General features: G+C 38.6%; 1 pseudogene; it reads right to left on the bottom strand.

Moving 5' to 3' along the window:
• Positions 1 to 269: 269 nt before the first annotated feature.
• On the bottom strand, positions 270 to 10,655 carry LOC104471323 (annotated as a pseudogene).
• Between the last annotated feature and the right edge of the window lie 236 nt (positions 10,656 to 10,891).

Below are 10,891 nucleotides of genomic sequence, written 5' to 3'. Positions count from 1 at the left end.
ACAGATACCATTGAGAGAATAAACCTGAACCCTTAAATTCTGTCAGTTCTAGGTGAAGAGGGAAGAGAAGGAGAAAGAAACTCATCAGCTGATGGTTCCTTTAACCACCTCATCTAGGAATTCAAAAGGAAACATTTCAAACCAAACGTAAACAGGTGAAACACACTTCTCAGTCGGGAAAAAAAAATAGTAAGGCGAAAAACAAAGGTGTGTGTTCAAAAAAGAGGCAAGAGAGAAAAAAATACAGGTTTTTTTTTTTTTCCCCAAACCATGGCCATGTGCATAATATACATAAAGGTCCTTACCTTTTTCACTGACACTTTCACTTTCTATCTCCACATCTTCACAGCTAGTATATTCTGGTGTTGATGCCCCTTCTTCCTCTGAGCTACTAACTGACATCTGCCTTTTCTTTCCGCCTCTTTTTGCTCTATGAGGCTTTGGAGGGGATGGCCGCACTGATTCCGACTGGTCAGAGCTAAGGGAATCATTCCTTAGCATGGTCTCCATTTTTTCCCGCTTTGCTTTTCGCATGAGAATAGCAGAGCTAGGATCAAGGCGGGTCTGTTTTTTAAAGGAATCGTGGTTCTTGTATTCTACATGTTCTATAGGAACTGGACTATGCCTGGGAGTTGGTGGGCTATGATTAGTTAATTGTTTAGAAACAGAAATTCTTACATCACCTGTTCTGTCTATAGAGTACGACCTCTGAGTTTCCACAAGAGATTTTCTGTCCTGAGCTCCCTGTAATTGTGAGCGTTTTCCTAATTTATTCTCAGGTACCTCCGCTTCCTCCACTTCGGTATGTGGCAAAGCTACATCACTGTGTCTTCGCTCGTGCCGTGCTTTAGAAACTTTCGCATGCATGCGCATCTGCTGTTCCTCAGGATGTGGTTTTACAGGATATCTTGCCAGATTGGGGTCACTCCTGTAACGAGTATGATATTCATCTTCCTTCCTTTGTTTTTCATCATCAGGCACTTTGCCTTCCTCAAGTTTCTCTGGTAGGTCTGGGTAATCCTGTGACTTGCCTTTCTCCAGCCTTCTACCTTCATGCCGCTCTTTACGCTCCCTCTCATCTGCTGGTCCTTCTTTTGGAAGTGAGGATTTTGGCACACGCTTACGCTCACTCTTTAAACCTTTGCCATTCTGGTCTGAAACCAATATTGTCTTCTTCCTACAATAAAAAGGAGTACAACAATTTAAAGAATTGAATGCAAAATAAAAATACTTGTGTACACCGTTATGGTAAATAGAGTATAAAAAAGAATAAACTATGGCAAAGCATAGAAAGGTACTGGATCTATTAACATGAATTAAATCTATCAATCCTTCCAGTGGTACTTTTATTTTCCACAGCAAACAACTCCCAGACTCCACAAAAACATGAATTATGGATGGTCCATTTAATTGAGCAGAATCACAAAGAATATCAACATGGATAAATGCAGGTTAAAATAATTTACCCACATAAGCAGGAAGACTCAAAGTCATCTTTGTAGTAACTGTAGCACTATGACAGAGTATTGGAGTATGCTCTCCGTTTTTCTGGCAGCAGTCAAGAGGGTTACCAATTAACCACATATACACAATCCACTTCAACCACCCTGACAATATAGATACGCAAACCACAAAATGGAGCATCTGCCACAATGGTATTACAGAAAGAAGTAATATGGATATTAAAAAAAAATGCACAAGAGAATATATGCAGAAACAACAATATTTGACCTAGTTTGCTTTATCTTATTAAAACTCTAAAAACAAGTGCCCATTTTATAAGCATATAAAGAAAAGTAAATTGACTCCTTGACATAAATTAATGGTATTCCTTTCTCTGGTAATAAAAGAGGATGAAAAATGTAATTTATTTCTCTATACAGACAAAGTACAAAACAATGAATAATGAAGCTGCATGAAAATTGTGCTCTCTCTTTCATCTTCTGCTTTGGGAGAATAAGCAAACCAAAGAATCCCAAAATTCCCTTATACAGGGTATGTTTTTTTCTCTCACCATTACAGTTGCCCTTTTGTTTTCCAGTTCACATATAAATCCATCGATTTTGAAGAAGGCTGAACACCGCTATACACTGTATTTGAGATGAAACTGCATGGGGACAAAGTCACTATGACTTTGTTTTGTGGCACTGCATCTTCCCTTCCACAACTGATACGTCTTCAGATTACATATCACAGATTTTCTCTATTGCATCTGACAGGACAGGCAAAGTTGGATACAATCCAAGTTAAGTTCCTGTCTCCTTTTTCTCCATCTCCTGTTCCTCATGAGTTTTCGGCAATACGTGGGACCTGAGTTTACCATAGAAGGTCTCCATTCAAAACCCTTGGACTTCATTTGAAAGTCTCAATGACAAGTATATTGTATAATATGTACATATATATATATATGGACAATGAATACAAACATGACTTTTGGATAGAAAAGCTGAAACAGATAAGCATTTTGCTGCCCTAAAAGTGTCCTTCAGATGAGTGATGACTACTTTGGGGGCCTTCCCAGTGTTGTGAGAAAAAACTCAACAGAATCAGGGGAGCTCACCATCTGTTCATTTACATCATACATATGCATAACACTAACCTGAGTTTTGGTCCAGTTAAAACCCAGACAGACCTCGCACACACAGTAAGTTACTAGGCACTGTTCCTCATCGATTTTCAACTTCAATAGCTATGAAAAAAAAACCTATCAACCATTCTGTCCAAGAGAGAATCTTCTATGGCAGACTCTTGTTGCCATAGGCTCCCTCCTCGACTGCTCTGCCATCTGCCAGGCAGCAGCCAAAAGAACAGCAACTGCTTCATCACATTATCCTCTCTTGATTTGCTGCTCTTCAACCCATTCATTACAGTGAATCAAGCTCAGGAATTTACTCATTTACTCACATAAAATACAATAGTTTGCTTCTGGTTGGCTTTATTCTTGCGTAGAACTTGCTCTGAATTCAAGATGCTCTTCATGAATGTTTACTTTGCAGGTTTAAATGAGCTCTTTTAAGAGTTCCTGATTTATTATTAAAAATAATATAATCATTGATAAAAAGATGACACATATGGATATCTGACAGAATTCCAAAGCACGGGTTTTCTGTTTGTTTGGAGAGTTTTTTGGGGGAGTGTTGGTTTTTTAAATTCTAGTACGTTATTTCATCAAATTAAAGGCTTGCTCTTTGTTTAGTAACTTTAAAATACCTGCCAAATTTAAAAATTCAAAGTAACCTACAATCCTATATTAAAAGCATACACAAAAACACACTGAAGCACATGGAAATATTCCTAAAATACTATTATTATTTTTTTTCCTCATCTCTGTTGCACAGACCAAATCAGACAATGTATCCTTCCCTAGTCAGTAAATCAACTCATTCTTTGTTCTTACATGATTCTAGACATATACAAGGCCCAGCTGACAGCCTTGTGTACTGTTACTGAACAAGCACTTTTAACTGTGAGGCACTTTCAAGACAGAAAGTATTACCTCTCTCTGGGAGGTTCACTTCTAGACCTTGAAGAAACTTGCTTTTGGTCCAGGCCCATAGCCGGCTGTGATACTTCTGCTCCTTTCCTCCGGTCGGACTGCGCACTGGAAGAAGAGATTTCCTGTGATGAGGCAGTTGCTGTACTTAGGGGAGTCTGTGATCTCGATCGCTCTTGAAGTCTTGCTTTCTTTTCTCTCGGTGCATCCGAGCTTCCACCAGTTGCTGTATCACTCAGTGTTCCGTCCTGGCTGGGTGAGGGCTGTGGTCCACTTCCAAAAAACCACGCTCCGGATTTCGTTAGGATTTCTTGTTGCTTTCGACATAAATTGCATACCCACATAACCTAGTTGAAGACAACAAGAAGAGTCAGTGCAGCTACCCCTCGCACCCTGAAACACATGCTCCCTATCGCAGAGCAGGTACGATCTCTCGCTTTGCTCTAAACCGGTGAGGCTGGTGCTCATGACAGGACGCAAAACATGCTTCTCCAAGCACTGACTGCACTGCCTAGAGCCAAGCATCCCACAGGCACATGCTATGCGAGCTTCTCCAAAATGTGCTGCCAATACATGGTAGTCCTACCTGCAGCAATCCCCACTCAGCCCCACCCTAGCTCTCTTCTCAATAAACACCGACAACCCGACCACCACATTGTCCCTGGTGTTGATGCCGTTGGGGTGGGCTGGGTTCCTTTCACTGGTGTGGATGGCTGTCAGGACAAGCCTATTGGAATGTGAATGGGACTGGGACCTCGGGTGGCAGCATCCTGCCTAGTTAACTCCAACCTCTGCTGGCACAGAAAACTGACCTGGTTTGTAATTAATTTTTCTCACATAACATAATATTACCCTGCAAATAAATCCAGCATTTACTGTGCATGGTTTCAGCTACATCCACAGCAACTACTTACCAGAGATGTAAGGGAAGACCCAAAGAAACCTACTAACAGATAACTGAGTGCACCAATTAAAAGACTGCAAAAGTAGCATATTTTGTACTACTTGGAAAAGATAATTTACTATCTCTCTGAGTTATAGCTGTAATAGTAAATAAATAAATTATTTATTTTAATTGTCTCTGGCAATCACAATTAAATTGTGTACATAGATGGTGCTTCTTACAGTTTATTTTTTTTTTAATTCCAGCTACACAGATAAACTGTAGCACACACAGGAAAGCAAGATTCCATGTTTCAAGTCTATATATAGTACAAGACAGTTTTATGTACAGGAGTAAATCACCAGAGAAAAAGAAAAGGTTAATCAGGATTCTAAAGTGTGTGAATATTTAAGAAAATAAATTAGACAAAAAAGAGTCTTGAGGCAGAAGAACAAAAAAGGTAAAATGCATGAAGAATACACAAGAAGTAGGATTTTTGTCAGAAATAAAGACAGAGATGAGAGGAAACAAAGCTGACATCTAATAAGGAAAATGGTAAAGAAAATCTTTGAGATTAATGAGGAAAGAAGTAAAAGAATTAGCAAAACTGTAAAGAGGGTAAGAAGGATGACAAAAATTGGAATGAAAAATACGCTTAAATTATTTTCTGTAAACACAGGAATGACACAAGAGTCACAAAACTATAAAACACTTAAAATTAAAAGGAACACAAAAACCAATCACTTCAGGGAAGAAATTGCAACAGGCCAAAGCTCTGGTGCCGAGTTCTGTTATTCCCTGTCCTAAGGAGGCTGTGCATGGCTTACATGGCATGATGAAAATTTTAGGCATTTTCAACATTTAACATAATTAAGTTTTATTTAAAACACCCTTAAACAGACTAGCTGTTTAGGTCTGAAAAATACATCAGAACTTTCAATACCATTTCTGTACTGTTTGACCAAACCACACTGAGAAGACATCCAACTTTTGTCCCTGTATCTGGATTGTGCCTTTATCAAAAGACGACTGCTATATTTCTTCGATTTAAGAAGGATAATAAAATATCTATTCCAATTTTAAGTAATTAAAAATGCAATCAAAATTTACAGTTATTCCAACAGTGGCACAAACATGTATTATGATAAAAACATTCTCAGTAGGATAAGAGGAACAGCAACTTTGACAAATTAAATGCTAGTCCTTTAGCAAAAAAAATCCCTTGATTCCAGAACATCTTAATTCCTTCATCTAGCGTAACTCACAAAACAGAGATTCAGTTTATCAGACTGTCTGTTCTAATAGAATAGATTTTTAGTCTATCTGGTATTATTACTACTGGTATGTAAAAAACCAGCAAGACTAAAAAGAAAAGAACCTCACATTTTTAAATGTCCTTATAGCCTCTGACACAATTGTTAGCTCATTAGACAGCAAGAGTGTGGGTGCACGTCTGTGTATGAAATCTAAGTCAATACTAGAAAACAAACTCATTAAGGAAAAATATGTCATTGCCTGTATTTTACCAGTTTACAGGGAAAGTTGAAAAAAGTATTAATAAGAAAACAAATCAACTAGAGTTTGTTTAAAGGAACGATAAGAAATACTAAAGTAAAATTTAAATATTCTAATTAAACTACATATGGGTGTATGTATGCAAGCACATTTAAATGAGTAAAGATGGTAACAGACTTCATTTACAATTTAATGCATTTGATCATTTAAAATATGCATAAAGTATGTAACAAACTTCAAGAAATTATCACTCATTTACATAATCACCTTTGATATTGTAATTCATTTTATGCAAAATATTATGAAATCCAAACAAATAGGAATAGCTAATGCACAAATAGACATAGAAAAACACAGATTATAGAAAGAAGAAATACTAGGCATGTAAGTACAAACCCATTTTCTTACAGCTCTCTTTAAACAGCACAATAGTTTGGACACAATACATACCGATCACCACAGATCACACATGTAGGAAATCTGCATTATACTCACATACAAGCTACACTATCATCCCTGTTAGGAATCTCTTCAGGACTTAATGTTACATTTGCCTTCAGATGTACCCAGTCCGAAAGGTAAAACAACAAAAGGTTTTCTTTAAGAGGGGAAAAAACAAAACTCGAGGTAACAAAACAGTTTCAGTGACAAAACTGTATATTGAAAAACATTTTTAGATAACTATGTGGAGCAAGCAATTTAGCAGCATGCAGGAATTATATCCTGATTGAATATACTGGGATGTGGTCCAAACTAATCTAAACTAAAGCAGGTCTGTGTAATAACTTATCTTAACAATCCACAGATGTTAGGCAAGCAAACAAATGCTCTGATGAAGGATTACAGTTCTCTAATGTGGCTTCTGGACCTCCACGAGATGCATCAGTAAAATGAAGAGCGTTAGACAATTTTTACTTTGGCCTATCTCTTCAAAAACCGTTTCTGTTTACCCTTTTCTGGATGGTGAGCTCTGATGCAGTGCTACAGTAAGTCATTCAAAGACATCCAGAGTCTGGTTTTTGTTGTTGGGCTTGTTTCTGGTTTATTGCATCCTTGCATAGGTCAATCCATATCTGCACATGAAGCTATTACAGAGAACCAGTAACGGGGTGCTCCTCATTCAAAGGGTTCATACGCATGGCTCTGGAAAAATGTGCATTTTCACAGCATAGCAAAGGGTTCTGGGCTTTACCGCTACATAACAAAAACAAAGTGGCACATACAGGACTCAGCAGAGGTGGGTCAACAGTCCCCACAGAGATTCACGTGGAAACTTTACAAGCTGCGTGAAAACATGCTAGAAGGATCCCATGCTTGCCTTCACATGGAATACGGGGTATTTCATTCACAGAAAAAATATTCCTCAAACTTACTCTTACAGGTACTGTTGAATGTGATCCACAATGAGTAGGAACAGTATTCCTGTACTAACACAACATGAAATTCCAACTTGAAAGAGCCCATAGTAAACAACATATACAACTATACACAGAGAAAAAGAGCATTTTCAGTTACAAAAATAAGAACAGTGCTTCATGACTACGTATTTCAAAACTGCATTTTAGAATGCAGAAAAAGGCATTTTTCAAATTCAAATTTGGAGACTTCCAAACATGCACTGGAAGGCTAAAGTCACATTAAGGGGGACACAAACTTTATATTCAATTTGTGTGACACATGCCAGGCAAAACTCAGGCTAAGGTCAGAGCAAGTTCCCCAAATCCTACACCCAAGCCCAGATTCTGAGAAGACTCCATAAGGAGCACAGTCCTTCACGCTTCATGAGTTTAGAAATGGCAAACCCACAGTTGTACTGACTCCCACGCATCCTGCTTCATCTCACAGCAAATTAGGTAATAAGTGTGCTAATGTACCAGGTCACAAGCTATTCCTTACTGAACCTTCATGCTATCTTAATTATTTCCCTTCTGAAGGGTATACACACATCTTTTCAGTTATTTGTTAACATTCCTTTAGCCACCTTCTTCTTTGCATTTCTAGAAGACACTAGTTATTTCAGACAGATCTAATTAGGCAGACCCCCTCCTCTACTTGAGGTGCCACTGACTTCAGCAGAGCTCTGCCACCATCCTACAAGTCACCTCTTGAAAGTCAGAGGGAAGAAATTATATCGATTTGCTCTTCCAAAACTATTCATTCACAGAATTAAGTTAGACTATGTATCACTCAGAATTTCTGGGATAACATAAAAACATGCAGCAAACCATGAAATTAGTATATAGCATTGCATTTCTCTCTCTTGCTATATCAAAATGAATTCTGTAATAAAATCCTAGCTTAAGTGTCACGACAGCTTCACTCCATTAAAATATAAATAAATGAAGCTGAAAACCTACTTGAATCCTTGCATTAGTCCAAAATCTAAGTAAGTAAACAACTCTAGCTTTCTAACGAAAATGTGCTTGTGAATCCAAGCTTTCATTAAACATATTTCCCAAAATTGTACAGACAGCTGAGTTCATCCAGTGACTCCAGGTCACCAAAAGGGAAGGCCTTCTCCCCACCTCCCTCCTCTCTTGCTCTTCTTTCTCCCTGTCTGGGTTTGTCCTCTCCCCTCCTTGTTCCCAGCTTCACCATACTGCATGCTCCCTTGTACCCCCTCCCTTGGTACTGCCAGGTCCTCCCAGGAGCCACTTGCATTTAAAAACACAGTAGAAATTAATCTGTGTTTTTAATTGATTTCATTTTTGTCACATGTATTTTTCTCATGGAGGGGTATGATGAACAGTGAAATCACGTGGCAAGGAACAGAGGCAAATGGGGGAAGAGGATGTTTTCTTTATGGCAGTGGCTCACCATCTCCTGTTAAACTATGTCTTGAAATGACACTCATACTAGTACACTAAACTTTCACAGAAATGTTTTCAAGTACTGCTGCTGAATTATATGAAACAACCTGCACCTCTACTAGGATCTCTGCTCTACTTCAAAGCAAGGTGGCTGCATACAAACTGGCTTCTGGAGATAAGCCCTGGAGCACCCCAACTCCCAAAGCACCAGGAAAAATTGATGAGAAAGTGCTGGTGGGCAGAAGAGCATGCCAAGCAGCCTTCTGTTGGCTTACTAGTTAAGATACTCTAATGTCTAAGAGCAGTTGCAGATTAGGTTTAATTTGTTAGTCAAGAAGTAGCCTAGGAGCCCAGATTCTGCTTTTGCTGAAGCCTCTCTACACTGAAGGGTTCAAAAGGACAGTACAATTCTCTACCACTCTTCCCTCCAATACAGAGTTCAGCCATTTCAGGACTGTAATAAAAAGACATTTTAGCACTCCCTGTTCTTCCATTCCTGTGCAGAGCAGATTTTCTTCACAGTTTAGGTTTTTAGCTTGATATTTTAACCCCAGTTTGGCAAGAAATTGAGGTTTATGATGACAGTTGATCGGTTTCTTCCTCCTTTTCACCCTGCACCCTTCAATAATGATCTCAACCCACGAGTCCTTTTTTCCCTTTACCCCTTTAATTCTCTCCCCTATCCTTGGATGGGGGTATTGGGTTGAGTGGGTGTGTGTGAGTTCCCCTAGCCGTGGGGGGGGGGGGGGGAGGGGGAGGGAAATTGTGTGAGCGGGTGTGTGGTTTGGCCCCCAGCCAAGGGCTAACCCATCACACAGCCATATGTATATGTCTTCTGTACCATAAGGCATAAAAAATGGCATCAGATGCCTAATTTTAGGCAACTGGACACACAATTCACAGGGTGATCCTAGTCTTATTCCTGGCTTAAGTTTCTAAACCCACAATTACAAACTGCCAATAGAATGATGTAGAAAAGGTACAGTAAAGCATTGATTGAAAGAGTTAACATCAAAAGGCTTTTTAAGTAGTCATTTCAAGACAGAAATAAAACAAAAAACAACTGACTCTCTTCATATTCCCTTCTGCCAAAATCTCTCAGCTACAACTGCCAATCTTTCAGGAAGCTGCCGACAACTTCCACAAAACTCAAACATTCTCTAGAATAATCCTGCAGCAAACTGAGTGCTGGCAGTGATACATTCAGACAACTATAAAGTTAACATATGAAATATCTCTAAAACAGCACCCACCCGGGTTCCAGTCACTATCACAATGTACTTCTCTGAGAATTCCTTTGGAGTTCAAAGAAGAAATCAAAATTGTTAGCAAAGAAGTCTTTGTTTTTGTCTAAAAATTCACAACATCACATTTACATACAATATTTTGAAATATTCTCCCCCTGCAATTTTTTTTCTACTACACAAATAAATTAATTTAATACACACCACTAAAAAAGTACTACAAAAAATGTAGTCTTGTCTCAGCTCCAGTTGTGACCTCCTAAATTACGACTATAGATTGGACTAATCTGTGAAACTTTGCACCTGAACTTCCTTGCAGCTCTGGTTTTAGGTCTACTTCTAACTAAAATTATCAAAATTTACAAACTTACAATTTGGAGAGAGACAGAAGAGACTATCCTACCAAGAGAAAGGAGGGATTAAAAATCAAAGAGACTCGGGAAGTATTAATTGCTTGGGCTGATTTGTCTGGGCTTGAGATTACATTTCTGGAAAAAAAAGCAAACCCTCAAGAAAAGTTTATGGAGCATGTGACAGTGCAGGCTTTATTTATTCACAGGTCATCATGGTGAGGCTTAGATCACTTTTTTTGAAACTCAGCAATCCCAAACATCCCAAGGGTTTGATTCCTCCACAGGTCCTGCATTTAAGCTTACCCCATTTAAATCCATTTTCCATATTGCTACATCCACTCCTTCCTCACTCATCATGTCCACACTACAGTTTCACCCTCAGTATTTCTGCTTCCTCAGCAGTGGGAGAATTCTAATCCCCAGCAACAATCACAGCTTCCAAAAGCTCTGCTTTGGTTTCTCTCTTTCCTTACAGACCAGTTTCTTTTTCAGCTTTATTTCTCTTGCCTGAATTTCCTTCAATTTCTTAATATATTTCTTATAACATAGTAGCCACTAATTGCTAATCACATTTTCTGTAACATCTATCTCCA

The sequence above is a fragment of the Pterocles gutturalis genome, unplaced genomic scaffold (assembly GCF_000699245.1).
Source record: "Pterocles gutturalis isolate BGI_N339 unplaced genomic scaffold, ASM69924v1 scaffold13181, whole genome shotgun sequence".
Classification (NCBI taxonomy): domain Eukaryota; kingdom Metazoa; phylum Chordata; class Aves; order Pterocliformes; family Pteroclidae; genus Pterocles; species Pterocles gutturalis.
This window is presented reverse-complemented; position numbering and strand designations above follow the sequence as displayed.